This window comes from Camelus bactrianus, chromosome 3 (assembly GCF_048773025.1).
Source record: "Camelus bactrianus isolate YW-2024 breed Bactrian camel chromosome 3, ASM4877302v1, whole genome shotgun sequence".
In the NCBI taxonomy this organism is placed as follows: Eukaryota; Metazoa; Chordata; class Mammalia; order Artiodactyla; family Camelidae; genus Camelus; species Camelus bactrianus.
The window spans coordinates 43,762,347-43,784,380 of record NC_133541.1 but is presented as its reverse complement, the minus strand read 5'-3'; the positions used below and the strand labels follow the sequence as shown (position 1 = coordinate 43,784,380).

The window sequence follows — 22,034 nt, the reverse complement described above, 5'->3', positions numbered from 1 at the left end:
TGCTCAGGAGTACTAAATACAATGGATTAACAGGAAGAGCCAAATAAGCCATTATTTGTTTAAATCCTCTTAGCTTTACAGGGGAAATTGATAAACTCCTAGCTTATAGAAAATGTCACAGGGGGAATAGGTTCAAAAATTTCTGTTTCAAATGAGACATGGATTATAATTCCTTTCCCAAATATAATTATGATCTTTAAATGAGTTGTCTATTTTATATCTGGTTTCATATCTTCAGAAATGGCCAAACTTTCAAGTGACTGCAACTATTGACCAAAGAGTTTTTGGTTAGGATGTCATTCCAGAACCTCTCAAGGGTCAGCTTGTAAGCGATGGCCTTTTTCAACCTGTGCATAAATCCAGGCTTGAACTGTGAGAACTTAGGTTTATCGAAGTGTATGTGGAAAACAGTGACCAGAGAAGTTACAGTCCTGCCTAAAATCCTCTGTGGCTAAAGACTTCAAACAGGAAATAAAATCTCTCTAAAAGAAGTATGACAGGGCAGTTCTTTCATCTGTGAAATGAGGATTTTTCTCCAAATACAATGAGAAGTTTGCTGGGTTTTGTTTTAGTTTCACAAAAACCAGTGACACTGAGAATTTCAAAAGCAATCTCCCCTCTTGGCTGTTGAATAAGAAGCCTGAACTAAGGTCGAGATGTCAGGATTGTCACCAAAGAATTCTTGGTTATTCATTAATCTGCTTGGATTCTTATATTCCCAAGCAAGTATGTACCCAAGGAGAATTATACCCTTAATTTCAGCTTCTTGCTGGGGTAGTCGGGAACTCATTAAGGATGCATAACCAAATTGAGTCATTTCTCCCTAAAAGACAGGGGAGTCATTGTGCTGAAAGCTATTTATGTTCAGTGATATAGAATTAATGGCAGCGCTACTAATCACAAGAAGGTATCAGCTTCTATCACCAGTTCCAGGTTTCTAGCCTCTTGTAACCAAGCTATGTTTGAGTAGATATTGCAACTTCCAGTGAGTAACATAGAGGAAAAAATGAAGTCCATTATCTCAGAGCTGCATTTATAAATAGAGATTGGTTCTTTCCTAAATTAAATGCACTGCTGAGATATGTGTATCTAAGAGCCACATTATCTTTCCCTGGATCCCACGTCTCTTCCATGTTTGAAATTGCCATTTGATGCTCTAATGTCATTCGTTTTGGGAGTAACTGATGGAGAAAAAATATATAAAGCAGAAGCCTTTGGCCTATAAAAAGTGAAAGCAGGACTCTGAATTTTTGCCTGTCCCCTTCACTAATGCTAGGAATAATGAGCAGTAACGCAACACTGTACCTTAGTATATTATTGTTGTTATTCTTTAGCTCTATAGACAGGTAACCATTTTGGTTGTTGCAATCACAGAAAACATTTCTTGCTTCACTGTACTGTGTTGAGCTGAGTTGACAGGAGTGAGGTACTTACCTTTTCTTCCTTGGGTAGTGGTTCAAGGAAGTAATCATACTGACTGTGTCACAAAGCACAGGTGATTATTTTAGGGTCTGTGATTAGAGTTCCAGGCAGAGGTATCCAGGCATAGGCCACAATGTCTGTCAAGTCTCTTCTCTGTTTGCCCTGAATGAGTGGATTTCTGTCATTTTTTTCAAGTATTTCTGCTCTAGTATACATCTCCTGCATGTTTGCCATATGTAATTGAAAGCATTTCCATTTTGGTTTGCAGTTATAAGACGAACTCTTATCTGCCTCCTTAGCACAGTAGGTAGTGCGTCAGTCTCACATAAGATGAACTCTTGAAAAGTGTAGCCAGAGATTATATTATAATAATATAACTCTGGGACGGAGAAGATGGCGGAGTAGAAGGACGCTCATAGCTCACCCTCTCCCACAAATACACCAAGACCCACATCTACAGACCCACTCAGCCTACCAGAGCACCTGTGGAACTCCAACAGAACATCTCCCTCTTCAAAAGATAAAGACGCCAAAAACCTGGTAGGAGAAAAGGAAAAAAGAAAGAACAAAAGGCAAAGCAGTGCGGGACGGATCCCGCGGGGAGGGAGCGGCAAAGGAGGACTGGCGCTGGCTCGCTGGGTCTCCCCTCTCCAACTGAGAGGCCAGCGGGACAGAGGGGGAGCTTCCCAGGCTCGGATCTGTACAGAGCAGCCCTTGACTGACAGAACTAAGTTAAACAGGCACAGAGCGTTCCCCCCCCCCCCCATACCCAGCCTGAGACACGGCCCGCAGCAGCGGGCAGGGCCAGGCTGCACAAGCCAGGCGGAGGACGGGGGTGGCTGCACGGAGGCAGCCCTGGGGGACTGCTAGGGGCTGCGCGCCGTGGCTGTGGGTGTACAGAGCAGAACAACCTGGGCCCTCCATAAAACAGCAAGGTTGATGTGCTCTCGGGGGAAGGGTGCATACCCCCATCTCTGAAAACCAGCGGAAAGTTTTCGGGGGAAGAGAGGCGGGGCTCAGGCACAGCCGCCATATCCCCTGGCGCTGAGCACCCAGGTGGGGGCAGGGGCGAAACCTGCATTCGCACCGAAGGGCTTAGCAGCCTCAAAGGCCAGACTGAAACTGGCCTGCAGCCCGGGGCAGATAGGATCCTTCCATCCTGGTCCCTCAGAGAACTTGCTCCACAAAGACAAACAAGGAGCTGGGTTCTGGCTCGGAGCAGGGACAAGGCTGTCCCTCCCTCTTCCCCGAGCCCACCTGTGGTGCTCCGACCAGGGCGGAGCTCACAGCAGCACAGAGCAGCAGAGCTACCGGCGGTGCAGGTAGAGGGAGAGCGGCCCCCCGCCTTTCGGGCAGGAACACAGCCCCTGACTGAGGTGCTGGGAGGGGGCACGACCCGCCCTCCTACCTGGCCAGTCTGAAACATCTGACTGCGGCATCCGAAGGGGCAGCGACCCGCCCGCCCACAGCAGAGAGCTGCACCTGACCCAGTGTTAGGAGGAGGCGCAATCTGCTTGCCAACAGGTGCTGGGAGCAGCACAGAAGAGGGCGCCAACGGAGGGCCTCTGAAAACAGCTAGCTGAGCTTCCAAAACAGGACGAAGACAGAAAGACTTCACATTAAAAGCACACAGACTCCAGGAGAACACCGACAACCCCCCTTTTTTTTTAAAATCTGTTTTTACCTGTTCTATTTTCTATTACTCTCTTAATTTTTACTTCTTAATTCATTTCTATTTCTCTTGGGTTTTGATGTCCTGTTATTGATTAGACACAGGTTTCAAATACATCTATTCATCCCCCCCCCCTTTTTTTAAGGGTTTTAAAAGGACGTCTCAACCCGATTAATACTCTGCTTCAACTCGCTCTTCTATTATTCATTATACACTGTTTTCAAACCCTTTCTCCCTTCTTTTAAAATTCTTTCTCTCTCTCTCTTATTTTTTTTTCTTTTTTTCCTAAGTTCTATTCCTAAATAGGCATTAGATAGATAAAATCCTTAAGGACCAAAATAGACAACTGATACTCCATAAACCACAGTGCCAGAGAGGTATGAGCGAGATGAAGAAGCAGAAAAACCTTTCCCAATTAAAAGAACAAGAGAAATCCCCTGAAAGAAAGATCAATGAAATAGATATCGATTGCCTACTAGATCAAGATTTCAAAAAAGGAGTGATCAAATTGCTGAAGGAATTAAAAGAGATTGTGTTTAGAGATATAAAATATGTCAAAAATGAAATTGAAGCTATAAAGAAGAGCCAAGTAGAATGGGTAAACTCATTGAAAGAGATGAGGAATGATCTAATAGCTGTGCAAAGCCGACTAGATAATGCAGAGGAACGAATTAGTGATCTAGAAGACAGGGCAATAGAAAGCACCCATTCAGAAGAACTACAAGAGAAGCAAATAAAAAATAATGAAAATAGCATAAGGGACCTATGGGATAATATAAAGCGTCCCAATCTTCTCATAATAGGGGTCCCAGAAGGGGAAGAAAGATCAAAGGGGATTGGAAAGGTTTTTGAAGAAGTCAGGACTGAAAACTTCCCAAACTTAAAGAAGGAATCAGATATCCAAGTACAGGAAGCTCAGAGGGTCCCAAACAGGAAGAACCCAAATAGACCCACACCAAGACACATCATAGTCAAGATGGCCAGAGTCAAGGATAAAGAAATGATTCTAAAGGCAGCAAGAGAAAAGCAAAGAGTAAGTTACAAGGGAACCCCCATAAGGCTCTCAGCTGATTTCTCTACACAAACACTACAGGCCAGAAGGGAGTGGCAAATATATTCAAAGCCCTGAATGAAAAAAAGATGCAGCCTAGGATACTTTATCCAGCAAGGCTATCCTTTAGTATAGAAGGAGAAATAAAGAGTTTCAAAGACAAAAAAAAAAGCTGCAGGAATTTAGCAACACTAAACCCATGCTAGAAGAAATATTGAAAGGGCTATTCTAAATAGAAAAGCAGCAGGATGCTACAGAAATGAGAAACTCACAACTAGAAAGGTGGTAACTCATGAATTACACATAAAGTAAACACAAAATTATAAAAGAAGACATACAAATCACTGAGAGTGGGAGAGAGAGGCAGGGAAATATTGAATATTTTTTTCTTTCTTTTTAAAATTTTTTTAACAGTAGGATGGGTTTGAGATCATGTTACTATCAGTTTAATAAAAACAGTTATAGTAATGGGTTAATAGATTTACAAAAAAGGGTAACCACAAGCCAAAAATTTACAAGGGAGTCACAAAAATTAAATAAAATCCATGATAATACAAAGGAAAATTACCAAACCACAAAAGGAAGAAGAAAGGAACAAAGAGGATATACCAATTCAACTGCAAAGATAAGTTCAAAATGGCAATAAACACACATCTATCATTAATTACTGTAAATGTTAATGGACTAAATGCTCCAGTCAAAAGACACAGAGTGGCCGACTGGATAATAAAGCAAGAACCTTCAATATGCTGCATACAAGAGACCCACTTTAGGGGACACATATAGATTGAGAGTGAAAGGATGGAAAAGGATATTCCATGCAAATGGAAAAGCCAAAAAAGCAGGTGTTGTAATACTGATTTCAGACAAAATAGACTTTAAAACAAAGGCCATAAAGAAAAATAAAGGACATTTTATAATGATTAAAGGAGTGATACAAGATGAGGATATTACACTCATTAATATATATGCACCCAATATAGGAGCACCTAAGTACATACAAGAATGACTAACAGAGATAAAGGGGGATATTGATGGGAATACAATCATAGTTGGAGATTTTAACACTGCATTAACATCACTAGACAGATCTTCCAGACAGAAAATAAACAAGGCAACAGAGAAATTAAATACTACAATAGAAAAACTAGATTTGGTGGATATTTTCAGAGCATTCCACCCCCAAAAAATAGGATATACATTCTTTTCAAGTGCACATGGAACATTTTCCAGGATCGATCATGTACTTGGGCACAAAAGAAACCTCAACAATTTTAAGAAGATACAAATTATCTCAAGCATCTTTACTGACCACAATGCCATGAAACTGGAAATCAACAACAGAGAAACAAAGGAGGAAAAAAGGAAAGCATGGAGGTTAAACAATATGTTATTGAAAAAACAATGGATCAATGAGGAAATCAAAGCTGAAATTAAAAAATACCTTGAGACAAATGATAATGAAAGCACAACCACTCAGAACCTATGGGACACAGCAAAGGCAGTGCTAAGAGGGAAGTTTATAGCGATACAGGCCTTCCTCAAAAAAGAACAATCTCAAATAAACAATTTAACCCACCACCTGAATGAATTAGAAAAAGAAGAACAAAAAGCCCCAAAAAGCAGCAGAAGGAAGGAAATAATAAAGATCAGAGAGGAATTAAATACAATAGAGATTAACAAGACCATAGAAAAAATCAACCAAACCAAAAGCTGGCTTTTTGAAAAAGTAAATAAAATCGATAAACCTCTGGCCAAACTCACAAAGAAGAAAAAAGAGAGAGCACAAATTAGCAAAATAAGAAAGGAAAATGGAGAAATTACAACAAACAAAATAGAAATACAGAATATCATACGAGAATATTATGAAAAACTATATGGAACCAAACTGGATAACCTAGAGGAGATGGACAAGTTTCTGGAAACATACTGTCCACCAAAACTGAATGAAGAAGAATCTGAACACTTGAACAATCCGATCACTAGAAAGGAAATAGAAATAGCAATTAAAAACCTCCCTACAAATAAAAGTCCAGGACCAGACGGCTTCACCGGGGAATTCTACCAAACATACAAAGAAGAACCCATACCAGTCCTTCTCAAACTCTTCCAGACGATTGAAAAGGAGGGAATACTCCCAAACTCATTCTATGAAGCCACCATCACCCTGATACCAAAACCAGGCAAAGACACTACAAAAAAAGAGAATTATAGGCCAATATCACTGATGAACATAGACGCCAAGGTCCTCACCAAGATTTTAGCAAATAGAATCCAACAACACATAAAAAAGATTATACATCATGACCAAGTGGGGTTCATCCCAGGGACACAAGGCTGGTTCAACATACGCAAATCAATCAATGTAATACATCACATCAACAAGAGAAAGGACAAAACCACATGATCATCTCAATCGATGCAGAAAAAGCATTTGATAAAATTCAACACCCATTTATGATAAAAACTCTCGCCAAAGTGGGTATAGAGGGAACATATCTCCACATAATAAAAGCTATATATGACAAACCTACAGCCAGCATAGTACTCAACAGTGAAAAACTCAAAAGCTTCCCACTAAAATCTGGGACAAGACAAGGATGCCCACTATCACCACTCCTATTCAACATAGTCCTGGAAGTCCTAGCCACAGCAGTCAGGCAAGAGAAAGAAATAAAAGGGATCCAAATTGGAAAAGAAGAGGTAAAAGTGTCATCATATGCTGACAACATGTTACTATATATAGAAAACCCTAAAAGGTCCACACAAAAGCTACTAGAGCTCATCGAAGAATTCAGCAAGGTAGCAGGTTACAAAATTAACGTTCAAAAATCAGTTGCATTTCTTTACACTAACGATAAATCAACAGAAAAAGAAAGTAAAGAAACAATCCCCTTTAAAATAGCACCCAAAGTAATAAAATATCTGCGAATAAATCTAACCAAGGAGGTGAAAGAATTATACACAGAAAATTATAAACCATTGATGAAGGAAATTAAAGAAGACTTTAAAAAATGGAAAGATATTCCATGCTCTTGGATTGGAAGAATCAATATTGTTAAAATGGTCACACTGCCTAAGGCAATCTACAGATTTAATGCAATCCCTATCCAATTACCCAGGACATATTTCACAGAACTAGAACAAATCATAATAAAATTCATATGGAACCATCAAAGACCTAGAATTGCCAAAGCATTACTGAAGAGAAAGAAAGAGGCTGGAGGAATAACTCTTCCAGACTTCAGACAATACTATAGAGCTACAGTCATCAAGACAGCATGGTATTGGTACCAAAACAGACATACAGACCAATGGAACAGAATAGAGAGCCCAGAAATGAACCCACAAACTTTTGGTCAACTCATCTTCGACAAAGGAGGCAAGAATATACAATGGAATAAAGACAGTCTCTTCAGCAAATGGTGTTGGGAAAACTGGACAGCAGCATGTAAAACAATGAAGCTAGAACACTCCCTTACACCATATACAAAAATCAACTCAAAATGGATTAAAGACTTAAACATAAGACAAGATACAATAAACCTCCTAGAGGAAAACATAGGCAAAACATTATCTGACATACATTTCAAAAATTTTCTCCTAGAAGAAATAAAAGCAAGAATGAACAAATGGGACCTAATGAAACTTACAAGCTTCTGCACAGCAAAGGAAACCAGAAGTAAAACAAGAAGAAAACCTACGGAATGGGAGAAAATTTTTGCAAGTGAAACCGACAAAGGCTTGATCTCCAGAATATATAAGCAGCTCATACGACTCAATAAGAAAAAAATAAACAACCCAATCCAAAAATGGGCAGAAGACCTAAACAAGCAATTCTCCAAGGAAGACATACAAATGATCAAAAAGCACATGAAAAAATGCTCAATATCACTAATTATCAGAGAAATGCAAATCAAAACTACAATGAGGTATCACCTCACACCAGTCAGAATGGCCGTCATTCAAAAATCCACAAATGACAAATGCTGGAGAGGCTGTGGAGAAAGGGGAACCCTCCTACACTGCTGGTGGGAATGCAGTTTGGTGCAGCCACTATGGAAAACAGTGTGGAGATTCCTCAAAAGACTAGGAATAGACTTACCATATGACCCAGGAATCCCACTCCTGGGCTTGTATCCAGAAGGAAATCTACTTCAGGATGACACCTGCACCCCAATGTTCATAGCAGCACTATTTACAATAGCCAAAACATGGAAACAGCCTAAATGTCCATCAACAGGTGACTGGATAAAGAAGAGGTGGTATATTTATACAATGGAATACTACTCAGCCATAAAAACCGACAACATAATGCCATTTGCAGCAACATGGATGCTCCTGGAGAATGTCATTCTAAGTGAAGTAAGCCAGAAAGAGAAAGAAAAATACCATATGAGATCGCTCACATGTGGAATCTAAAAAACAAAAACAAAAACAAACAAACAAACAAAAACAAAGCGTAAATAAAGGACAGAAATAGACTCACAGACAGAGAATACAGACTTGTGGTTACCAGGGGGGTGGAGGGTGGGAAGGGATAGACTGGGATTTCAAAATTGTAGAATAGATAAACAAGATTACACTGTATAGCACAGGGAAATATACACAAAATGTTACGATAACTCACAGAGAAAAAAATGTGCCAATGAGTGTGTATATGTCCATGAATGACTGAAAAATTGTGCTGAACACTGGAATTTGACACAACATTGTAAAATGATTATAAATCAATAAAAAATGTTAAAAAATAATATAACTCTGATTTAATGTAGGAACTGACATGAGATGACTTTAATAATAATAACCACATTGCAGAGAACTCCCATGCAAGGAAAAGAGATTAGCTTTCTAGACTCATAAAAATAAGACATGTTCATGCCAAGTAAGTGTTTTTCTCGATTACATTTGCTTTTTACTAAAAAATAATGAATTATTCTACCCTTGATACCTTAAGTGTTCTATTTTTCAGTAGGATAAGCTAACTTCATATACAATAAGAACAAACCAGGTTTTAGACACAGAGTTGGGAAAATTTCAGCAAACTCTGAACCTAGATTGGTAATTGCTTCAAGCAGATATATCCTGCAGTTATAGTGAAGGTTTTTTTCATTGTTAAGGCTGATAAAATGTATTATATTTCTAAAATCCTGACTGAATGCAAGAACCAGCTCAGCTTTAAGTAACACTGTGCTTTTAGCTCCTTTAGAGGATTATAGGACTATTAGATGACAGCTTTTGTGTGCACTTTGCCAATGTAAAACTTTCAGATTTTGACTTTACTCTCTTGCAGAAATCAGGGAAAGCAAATGGTTTACAATCCTGATAGCCAGGGAAGCATCAAAGGGAAAAGACACACTTTCTCCTTAAAAACTAGTCAATAGACATACAAAGAAAAGCATGTGGATGGGGAATAAAAAATTAATAATTAAAAATGCAAGATGAATCTCAGTCAGCTCCTCCTCCTGCAAGGTGATCAGATAAAATCAAATTAAGCTGAAAGAGGAAATTCTACTTACAGATTTTGAAGGACACATGGAACTTAGGAGGTAACACTTCAACCCTGCACATGTGGTGGCCTCTGCAGTTAGTTACAGATCGCTGGGCCTGGAACTGCAAGTTAATAGGCTGTGAAAGGAAAGAATAACCATGAGATGAGACAGCTGATACATCAGCAACTATTGGGATTGAAAATAAGGAACAACTATTACCTCTTACTTCCCAGGATGCTAGAAACCTTCAGATTTCAAAAGAGAACAAATTTACTGTGACAGTGTAGATGGAAGAAGAGACATTTCTGAGAGCAATTTCTATGGCAGCTTTCATTTAAACAGGGAATTGGGAAGAGCGGAAAAGGATGCTAGAGGTGAAACAGTGTTTTGGTTTCAGTTTTCTAATGTGTTGGAGACAGTTTTATTTCTCTTTCAAGTGATAAGTTAAATAGTATCTAAATACAGGAAAATTCAGTTTAGGAAAAACATGAGTTTAAGAATGTGAGGGTAAGTCTTTGGTAGTAAATATGCCCTATAAAAATTATGATTAAAATGATGACACATGAATTTTATCCAAGATATATAGGTACTAGGGAGAAAGCAGATGAGTATCCCCCGATTTTCCCTATATTTAGCTATCTAACAACTATACATTCTGGTTTTTATAATAGGAAGAGCTAAAGCCAATGAGTTTATACCAGACTTTCTTCCAACTCTATAGGTAGAAACAGCTTGGATTCTAACCTGAAGTTTTCATCACAACCTAAAATATCTATGAGTAGTTCAGTTTAAAAATGTTAAGTATGTCTTTTTTCCATGGCAACTCTGAATGCTAGGAAACAATGATCAATACCTTATTAATTCTTCAAGGGAAAATGTGTACCCTATGAAATTTATTCCCAGAGGGAATACAATTTCCATTCTCCCTTCTTGACAAAAGTGTTAGAGCACAAACTTTACGGTATTGTGTACTTCAAATTTTGTTAATGGGGTAGATCTAACGTTAAGTGTTCTTATTTAAAAAAAAAAAAAGGATCCAAGGAAACTTTGGGACGTTAGACAGTATTGTGATGATAGTATCTTAAGTGTTGGCATAGGTCTAAATTCATCGAACTGTACACGTTAAATACATGCAGTTTTTATATACCAATTATACCACAATAATGCTGGGGTTTTTTTTTAAATAACTCCAGTGAAGCAAGAAATAAAATCATGGTTACAGAAAAGAATAAAAGTATCGAAAATCTTGATAGTGTTGGGAAGAGGGGGAGGTGAGAGAAGATGGATAGATTGATCACACACACACAAAATAGTCCTAATTTTTTAAGCCTCCCTGGATCCATGCCACTGCTGTACAACTTTTCAGTGCTCTTACATTGCGTCTGGGGCATTCTGCCCCACCTCTCTAATCGGGACTCAGCTGAGTCAGATGCTTTGGCCAAAAATCAAATATATATTTATATATGTAGTAATTATATGATGTATTGTATAGATGGATATCATGCTTGGGGTTGGGAAACTAGAGATATAGGAACAGTATAAAATGGAATGTATATAATTATCTTTCCTTGCTAATTTATTATATATACTTAGAAGTCCAAGAACTAAAGCAGTCCTTTTGAAATTTCCTTTTTTTAAAAAAATTCTAATGCTGAAATGAAATACTTACAGTTTAAATAACCTAAGGTAAAATTTAGGCTGGTGTCTGTAAACTAAGGAAATGTATTTATCACTAGTTTCTTTTCTGAAGAACTAACTACACAGCTTCCACTCACGGTTACAAAATAAACAGATTATGTTTTTCTCAATTAACAATGGAGTCAAGGGGCAGAGAGATGTAGCTCAGTGGTAGAGTGCATGCTTAGCATGCACGAGGTCCTGGGTTCAGTCCTCAGTACCTCTGTTAAAAAAAAAAAAAAGAATGGAGTCAAGAAAGCTCTTCTCCTTCTAATACACCTTTTTAAAAAATCAGAATCATAAAATATCCTTTGGGGATATTTATGACTGGAGAAGTCAAGATATGTGTATTTTTATCAGCAAAGGCCCAATGTCTTACTTCCCTGAGTTTGTGCCACTGAACATACGTGAGCTAGTTAGAGCAGAAAATAAAGCAATATGACATAGAGAGGAGTCGTCTGTACATAAAAAGTACATAAATACATTAATGCTTATAGAAATGTACCATCTGTGTTTCTAAGATTTATTCATTTGAATTCTCGAAACTGGGGAAGTGGACAGTCTATTGCCTGTTTCTTCTTTCTTCCCTCTCTCATACTCTGGAATTCACCAGTATGGACCTCTCTGAAGACTAAATTATTAGCCAGAGAGTGACCTGGGCCCTGGAGGGAAAAAACACAACATACCATGTTTGTATCATGTTGAAGGTGGGTATGCCTGATGATATTTATGCCATCTATATTAAAATGTCAGATTTTTGTGACATTTAATTGCAGAAGTAAAGGAGAGAACACACCTGTTTCTCTCCATACACAATTTTGAGTAATCCAGAGTGCCCAAGTTATAACTTTTAGAATATTTGAATCTTGAAAATGATTGGTAGAAAAAGGCTATTGCCTTATTATCATCACAAAGCCCAGCTATTCTGGAATGGGTGCAACTACAGTCTAGATCTGTGAATTCCTTTAGCATTGCATTTATCTGCCTATAGCAGAAAACCCAAATAAATGCAAGTGACTTAAATATAACAGGGAGCAATTTATCGCAGTTAAGAAGTCCAGCAGTCACAGGTTCAGAGCTAGTAGTTTGGCTCTAAGAAATGCCAGGGGGACCTAGGCATCAGCAATTTACCAAATAGTTCCATTTTCATGTTCACAAAATTGTTGTTGCACTACAGTATAACATGTTAAGGGAAAAAAAGAAAAGAAAAGAAAAGAAGGCCAGTGAAAGCCGAAGATGAATGTTGAGTGATTTGCCCTTTTTTTTTTTTGAGGAAAACAATTATTTTCTGTAAGCTCCAGCAACTGGAGCACTTCTTATATTATTTTGGTCAGAATTAGATCACAGAACTACTAGCAATATATAAAGGAGCCTGGAAAATTAAATATGAATATGGGTCCCTTGCACCCTAAACAAAACAGAGGTTTCCTTTGGTAATGAAGGAGGGAAGAGCACATGGTGGGCAGCAAAACAACGTCTGCCACAGCACTGGTACCCCTTGTCCCTGTGAAATTAAGAACTTTCCCAGGGAAAGAGTAAAGGGGACTTTTCATTGTCAAAGCACTGTTGAGAACTTTGCTGTGACAGGGCAATAGGGAAAACCTTTGGGTGGCAAAAGTAATCAATCATGGAAAAGGAGTTGGACAGGTCAATAAATGTAACACTGGCAAGCAGACTTTGATGTATGAGGGAATAACAAGCTCTAACTTCCTACAGTGCTGTGCTAGGTGCCTTGATGGAAAACAGATGCATCATTCAATAGACTCCTTAGCATCGAATTACCATGCATAACTGCTGCAGCCACTTTTCATTACTGACGACAGTCAGAAGTGCTGAGATGGGTCTATAATCAGTAAAGCGAGTGTCCTCATGGGAGAAGATGGAACGGTAATTTGAGGGAACCAGCAATCATTAGCTCCTGTAACAGGCTTTGTCCTTCTGCTAGAGGTAATCACCTTTTTAAAATAATGATGGTGGAATGACAGGTATAGAGGAGTACAGTTGTCCCTGGGTATCTGCAGGGCATTGGTCCGAGGACCAGTGGCAGATACCGAAATCTACTGGCACTCAGGTCCACAGTCCACCTCCACGTATCTGCAGTTTCACATCTGTGGGTTCAGCCAGCTGCAGATCATGTAGTTCTGCAGTATTTATTGAAAAAAAAAATCTGAGTATGAGCGGACTCGTGCAGTTTAAACCCATGTTGTTCAAGGGTCGACTGTATATTGATTACTTTTTATGTCAAAATGAAAAATAAGGGAAGGACAGATGCCATAGCTGAGGCATCAGGGGATGCAACATGCAACAGGAATAGTCAGGCAAAGGAACTAATTTTATCTCTAAGACACTTCTTGAATATTGATATTTTTCATTTTCCATAAAATATACTGATAGGTGTGAAAATTTTAAAGTTCTCTTTTTTCATGTTTGTGACCCCCTCCTCCTGCATTGTTATTCTTAAATTAATGCCATTTTTACTTTTGTATTATAGCACAGTAGTTAAACCCCTTAAGTAGCTAAACATCTTTAATTGATGTGGAACTGCTCTAGATGTGACATATTGCAGTCGGGCAATATTATTTAGTTACCACCCCCTATGTCCAGGCACTGTATGAAAAAGATGAGGAAAATAAAATGAAATCCAGTGATACTCTTTTCTAATCACTGGTTACTTTCCTCAGCCTGTAGACTGGCCTAAGTGTGTTTGTCTGTTCAGGCTGCCATAACAAAGTGCCACAAACGGGGGAGTTTAAACAGCATGTGTATGTCTCACAGTTCTGGAGGCCAGAAGTCAGAAATCAAGGTGTCCGCAGGTTTGGTTCCTTTGAGGGGGCTGTGAGAGGAGGATCTGTTACAGGCTTTCTCCTTGGCTTGTAGATGTCATCTTCCCCATATGTTTCTTCATTTCTCTTCCTTTTATGCATGTCTATCTCTGTGCACAAAGTCCCCCTGTCATAAGGAGAACAGTCATATTGGAGTAGGGGCTCACTCTACTCCAGTACGACCTCATCTTAACTAATTATATCTGCAATGATTCTCTTTCCAAATAAGGTCACATTCTGAAGTATGGGAGGCTAAGACTTCCAACACGAATTTGGGGAGGGGGAGTACAATTCAGCCCATAACACCAGCCTAGAAAATCTTATCATTCTTCGAACTTCTGTGCCAGTTCTCTATTTCCCATTAGTTCCAAACTTCTTGAAGATAAATATAATTATTAGATCTATGATGTTCACCAAAGCATGCTCACATGCAGTTATCCCCTCTACCCTTTTATCCGTGTAGCAGTGCTCTGAGGTGTAGTACACAGGGAACAATGGAATGATGTCACATCTTCAGTAAATAGGTGAAGTTTAAAGTTGATATGATTAGACTGAAACCACTGGGCAAGTGGCTATGCCAGGACACAAACCCACGTTTTATGACCCCCGGGTTCCAAGATATTTCTAGTATGTTATTCTGCCTCCACTCCCTTATCATTCATGCACATCTTGATTTCAGATCTTACAGTCTTTTCATTATTTTTCTGCCTCAATTTTTCGTTCACATATATTTTCAAAATGTTTGGTCTATAATACTGTGTCATAAAAGCAATGAAAGTTAATAGAAGTTTAAAAAAAAAACTTATGTAAGATTCACATCAGTTCATGTAGCTTATTTTTAGGCCAGAAAGGATTATGATAAATTGCAGTACCCGCACAACACATTATAAATTGCTTAGCACAAAACCTCCTCACTTCTCTAACTCTTCCCAGCCATCTCAGACAAATAGCTTTTAATTTTATGGTCTATTAGAGAAAATATTTAAAAAATTATTTACCTGTACACATTTTAAATCCACATTAACACTAAGCCACTGTGACCTTATTGCTTCTACAAAAAGCTGTGGTGTGTATTTCTTCTAAATATCCAATAAAGTATATTTCACCTAATATAAAACTATTCAGAGATCATCTACATGGGATAGGAGATCATGTAATGATTTCATTTAGTTTATCTGCTACCTCCAAAACTTTACAGGGAATCAGTAATGTCTGTAAAAAATGTTTTTAAAGATATTTTATTCTCTTTTTTTGTATTTTTGGAGAGAAGGTAATCCCTTCAAAACTTTCAAATTCATGAGTAAATATTATAATTGTAAGTAAACTATGAAAATACCAAATTAGGCCCCCAAACTTTAAGAAGTAGACATTGGGAAGATAGGAGGTCAGGAAAGACTTCTTTAAGCAATAGCCCTAGTAAGTAATCTCTGATCGTAATATTTTGAAAACCTGGTATTATTGTACACTTGTGTCAAGGACATGTCTTGGAGGATGACACAGTGCTGGCAGGAACTGTTTTAATTTTACTATTGTATTCCTAATATTCAGAAGAGTACCTTGGACATGTATTTATTTTAAAATATTTATTGAATGAATACATGAATGTGAATGCTATAAAAAGTCTTCTTAGGAAAATTAACATGATTAAAATGGCCATACTACCCAAGGCAATCCACAAATTTACTGTGACCCCTATCAAAGTACCCATGACATTTTTCAAAGAACTACAACAAATAATCCCAAATTTATACAGAATCACAAAAGACCCAGAATTACCAAAGCAATCCTGAAGAAAAGGAACAAAGCTGGAGACATAAGACTTGAGACAATACTACAAAGCTACAGTAATCAAAACAGCATCACACTGACACAAAAACAGACATATGGATCAATGAAAGGGAATAGAGAGCCCAGAAATAAACCCACACATCTACAGTCAACTAATCCACAACAGAGGAGGAGGCAAGAATATACAATGGAAAAAAGATAGTCTCTTGAACAAGTGGTATTGGGAAAGCTGAACAGCCTCGTGTAAATCAGTCAAGTGAGAACACTCCCTCATACCATACACAAAAAATAAATTCAGTGGCTTAAAGACTTTCACATAAGACAAGACACCATAAATCTCCTAGGAGAGAACATAGACAAAACATTCTCTGACATAAATCATATAAATATTTTTGTAGCTCAGTCTTCTAAGGCAAAAGAAATGAAAGCAAAAATAAACACTTGGGACTTAATCAAACTTATAAGATTATGCACAGCAAAGGAAACCATAAACAAAATGAAAAGATAACCTAATGACTAGGAGAAAATACTTGCAAACAATGTGACTGACAAGGGCTTACTTTCCAAAATATACAAACAACTCACACATGTCCATAACAAAACAACCAACCTAATCCAAAATTGGGCAAAAGACCTAAATAGACATTTTTCCAAAGACATACACATAGCCAACAGGCACACTAAAAGATGCTCAACATCACTAATTCCTAGAGAAATGCAAATCAAAACTACCATGATATATCACTTCACACCAGTCAGAATGATCAAAAAGTCTACAAATAATTCTGGAGAGGGTGTGGAGGAAAAGGAACCCTCCTACACTGTTGGTGGAAATTTAAACTGGTGCAGCCACTATGGAAAATGGTGTAGAAGTTCCTTAAGAAACTAAAAATGGAACTATTTTATGATCTAAGAATCTGACTCCTGGGCACATATCTGGAAAAGACAAAAATTCTAATTTGAAAAGATACATGCACCCCAATGTTCATAGCAGCACTATGTACAATACCCAAGACATGGAAGCAACCTAAGTGTCCATCAACAAATGGATAAAGGTGTCTCCATCAATAGATGAATACACAAACACACAATGGAATATTACTTAACCATAAAAAAGAATGGAATATTGCCATTTGCAGCAACATAGATCAACCTAGAGAGTATGATATGTAGTGCAGTAGTCAGACAGAGAAAGACACACATTATATGATCTCACTTATATGTAGAATCTAAAAAATAATACAAATAAACTTATTTAGAAAACAGAAACAGACTCATAGACAGAAAACAAACTTATGGTTACCAAAAGGGAAAGAGGAGGGCAAGGATAAATTAGGAGTATGGGATTAACAGATACACACTACTGTATATAAAATATATATAATTCTTTCATTCATTTGAAACAAACTTGACTTTCCAGTATAAACCAGGTGCTGGGTTATTAGAGAAAGGTAAGTCAACAGTTACAAATTGATGGTGGAGGTAAAGCATCTTCACATATATTTATCATATATATGCTATATAATACATTGGATATATGTATACATCCACATATTCACAGATATGTGTGTGTATGTAATATATATGATACACACACTTGTGTAAATTACAGTGACAATGGGAAGTACCTAAAGAGAGACAGTAACATGGTGCTATAGGTGGTAAACGCAGTAGAAAAAAATCCTTTCAACTGGAAGCATAGTCAAGAATCCTCATGCTGTTTTCATTCCCTTGGCTCTTATTTAAATAGTGTGACTGATTCAAATGAATGAGCAGGTCAGTGTGAAAAATGCTGTTCAGCTGAGGTCTTTGCCTTTCTCCTTGGACAGGTGCCGGGGGGGGGGGGGGACAAAAATCAGAAAATTGATCTGCTCTAGACATCAGCTGCAGAGCCTTAAGCGTTCCTTGACCAGTCTATCATTGAAAAGAATAAGTTTGAGAAAGAGATATTATCTCCACTACCACATTCCTAAGCTGTGCTAAACTATCCAGCAGTATTAGGTCTAAAACTCATGGTTTAGTTGAATTTCCTTTTCTCTTTTTTTGTTGTTTTTTGTTTAGTTTATATACACACACATATATTTGTGTACATATATATAATTAATATATAGTTACAAATAATAATGATATTATATATTATACATTGTATGTCTTATTACCAATAAAACATTTAGAACAATAAAAATCAATTCAGCACTATAAGAGGCCCTATTTAAATATGACATTATCCAGGCAATACATAGAAAAGTTAAAAGGCTTAGTTATTACAATTTGAACTTCCATCAAATGGCATTTTTTGAGCATTATCTCTTTTGACCTTCACAAAAATATAGTGGAGATGTTGTCATTGACTTTTGTTACAGGTGAGGAGACAAAGGGTGTGAGTGGTTAGATGGTGTCCCCAAGGTCACATAGCTAATTGCAGGTCCCCAGTCAATGCACTTCCCACTATACTATGACTACATCCTCCTGAAGAACCTTATGGGTCTTTTTGGTGGGATAAAGTGATCTGGAAAAGAAAGTCTTCAGAGCTCCTACATGTGTAACATCCAAAGTTCTTTGTTTGTTTTAGTTTTCCCAACTACCAAACCAGGAATCATTCTTTTCCCCCACCTCCTACATTAAATTCATGAGCGATTTCCCTCAGCTTCGATATACATCTTGTATATATACAGTCATTTCCATACATGTCTATTGTTAGTAGCTTAGTCCTGGCTACCATCATCTCTTGCTTGGCTTCCACTCTCCCTGTTTTCACTCTGGTGCGCATTTCTATGAAGGGTAAAATATGTGGAATTAAATTTATTTAAAAAAAAACAAATTTAATTTCTGTAAGTAAATTATTTTAGCACTTCTTTTGAAGAAACCATTTACTTTATTATAACAAAAGGGATATTTTCAAACACTAATGTCATGCATATAAATACTTAACAGAAACAGGATTAAAGGAGTTGATATCATGAAATATCATGAAAACATTACAAAATATATCCCCAAGAAACATCACCCTGGCTATGCTTAAGATTTTTCATCTGAGAGAGGATATGTCTCAGGTGATTAAGTCTAATAGTATGATTTTGTTTTGCTACATATAAATTTTACTCTGTAATACTGATGAACAGACTTGCAAGGCAATTCAAGATAGAGTGTGAGGTACTAGACTAGTATCCATTCTGTGACTGTCTCATTCCCACATCTTCTAATAAATGAAAGAAAAAATGAGGTTTGCCCTCAGTTACCTGACAGCTGCAAGGTAGGCAGGCACTGACCAGTTCTCAAATACCATTGTTTCTCTGTATGTTAAGCAGTGTTCTCTTTAGGGATACAATAAATCGAGTATCTCAATCTGGTGAATGTCAGCAAAAGCAGCCTATGTGTCAACAGTTAGAAGTTGCTAGGGAATAAGAGTGTAGACTGTATATACTTTTTACTCTATTTCTGAATTTCCAGGTATTTCTCCACACCCTTCTTTCTTGATGTGGAAGAGTAGACTTCGTTGATCTCATCATTTCTAGATCGGAGATCTTTAGCCTGAAAGTTTGTTGAAACTCTTAAAATAATCAGAGATATCTCAGGATACAACAGAAACCAAAGGAAAGAAAAAAAGGATTTGCTATCAGTGAGTGAAATGTCTTTCATTAAGTTTGACTCCTTCTTCATAGAATTAAGCTAGATATTGTCATCAAGAAACAGAGAAGTATTTTAGTTTATAAATTACATTGAAACTACTAGGCTCTGAAATATATGTGGGGGGAAATCTAGGACACATGAATACTAGTTTGCCCTTAAAATGCGATTGATAGATTACAAAACTTGACAAAATCCCTGAGAAACCAGTGACAAGGAGCTAAATCAACAGTGCTTATCTTTCCAAAAACAGTTTTGGGGACCAGTGGCATTTGAAACGCATTACAGCTGCCTGCAATAATTGTCGCCAAGCATAACTAGAGAACCAGTGCCCCAGATTGTGAAGATTTAAAGCATTTTCTTCTCACTCTTAGTGGAAGAGAGTTGAGCAAGGAAACTATCTTTTTATTATTAGCTAATGGAGTTTCTCAGCAACTACCAGAAAAATACAGTAAATAATAATTTTTTTCCCATTGCATTGACGTGTATTTTTTGGTACACATAAAGAATAACAAATTTCAAGGGATATACAAATATCAGAGACTGAATATATCTTATCCCCTATAAATTAGTAGCCAGAAGATGACGAAAAATTCCAAGCTGAGATACCTATGTATATTTTAAAACATTTAAATGCTACTCAAACACAAATTTTATATATAAACCAGCAGGTCTCAGATCAGAAAGACTTCAGAAGAATCAGATAGTTTGGGTATCTTTTATCTAACTGTAAGTGATGTTTTGTTGAGATAAATTATCAGAAATTTCTCAGTAATATTAAAGTTATAAGACTCTATTGATTGACTTTTAGAGTAATAATCAAGGAATGAACTTCATTTACTTCTCAGGGCCAAACTCCAAATACTTGCAAAGAAAATCCTGCCCTATTTTGACCCTAGATATGCTCAGAACAGAATCAGTGAAGAAGCTGGGCACTAGAGTGCTTCAGCATACTTCCAAAGTCTACAGCCACCATTCTTATTTATTTTCCTTAAAAGTTTATGAAAAATTCAAAATCTGACACTTATTTCCAGATTTCTCTTTAGATATCATACAGTAATTACTTCCAGATCTCATTTTTAGTTTTTACTAATCATATTTTGATTTATAATGAATAAAATGTACAAATTTTAAGTGCAAAGCTTGAAGAAATGTAGACATGATATAGCCACTACCCAAAATAAGAGAAAGAATATTTCTATCACCCCACAAAGCACCCTTGACTTTGTTCAACAGATCCTAGTTTATATCACCATAAATTAATTTTGCCTATTACTGAACATCTTTAAGTGAAATCATATCATGTGTACTCTTCTGTGCTTGTCTTCTTTCAGTCAACATGGTATTTTTGAACTCTACCTATGTATTAGTGTGTATCAGTTTTGTACTGCTAAGTAGTGTCCCTTTGTAATGAATATCCAGCTTATGTATTCCTTCTCTTTATGATGGACATTTGGGTTGTTTCCAGTTATAGACTATTATGAATCAAGCTGCTGTGAATATTCTTGTATATGTCTTTCTGTAGACATAAGATTTACTTATCCAATTCCTAGTGGTGAATTTGCTGTGTAATAGAGCATGTTTGTGTTAACTTGTAAGAAATGATGAGTTTATCAAAATGGCTATAGCATTTTACAATTCCACCAGCAATTTATGAAAATTTTCATTGTTCTCCATACGTGCCAACATATATATATATATATATATATATACATATCTCATCAAAATTTTTAATATTACACATTCTAAAAGATGTGTAACATTATCTCATTGTGGCTTCAACTTGTTTATCCCTGATGAGTAATTATGTTGACCGAACTTTCATATGCTTATTGGCCATTTGGGAATCTCCTTTTGTGAGGAATCTATGTGAATATTTTTGTCCATTGTGTTTTAGTTAGGGTGCTTGTTTTCGTGTAATTAATTTGCAGTGGTTTGCTATATATCCTGTGTATCAGTTCTTTGTTTCATATCTCATACGACGTACAGTCTGTGGCTTGGATTTTTCACTTTCCTAAATGATGTCTTTAGATAACAGAAGTTTTAAATTCTGATAAAATACAATTTATCATGTCATTTTATTTTATGGTTAGTATTTTTTCTGTTCTGTGTTAAGGATCTTTGCCTGCCTAAAGGTCATAAAAATATTCATCTGTTTTATTTCTAGAATATATGTACTTTTTACATTCAGCTGCAGTTAAATGATCCATTTCAGATTAATTTTTAAATATGGTATAAAGTACAGGTCAAAGTTTATTTTCTATTCATATGCACATGAATGTATATATGAGTGTGTATGCATACATATGCACTTTTCACACATCTACACACATAAGCACAGATACACATGTTCCAGAGCCACTTATTGAAAATGCTTTATTTCACGTATTGAATTATTTTGCCATCAATGTGGTCTGTTTCTGAACTCTGTTCTATTCATTGATCTATGTAAGTATCACTGGGCCAATACATTATCTTAATTG

At 37.0% G+C, this 22,034-nt stretch overlaps 2 long non-coding RNA genes across 3 annotated transcripts in view; one reads left to right on the top strand and one right to left on the bottom strand.

Moving 5' to 3' along the window:
* The window catches only part of LOC123615190 (uncharacterized), a 202,162-nt gene that overhangs the window by 63,854 nt on the left and 116,274 nt on the right, over window positions 1–22,034 (bottom strand). For both annotated transcript variants that reach the window (XR_012504539.1, XR_012504538.1), the window contains one exon: window positions 9,665–9,773. This is a non-coding gene — a long non-coding RNA (uncharacterized LOC123615190). The remainder of the gene's footprint in view (window positions 1–9,664; window positions 9,774–22,034) is intronic.
* Window positions 1–22,034, top strand: part of LOC141576226 (uncharacterized) — a 307,600-nt gene that overhangs the window by 245,701 nt on the left and 39,865 nt on the right. The gene's annotated exons all lie outside the window — the stretch shown is intronic.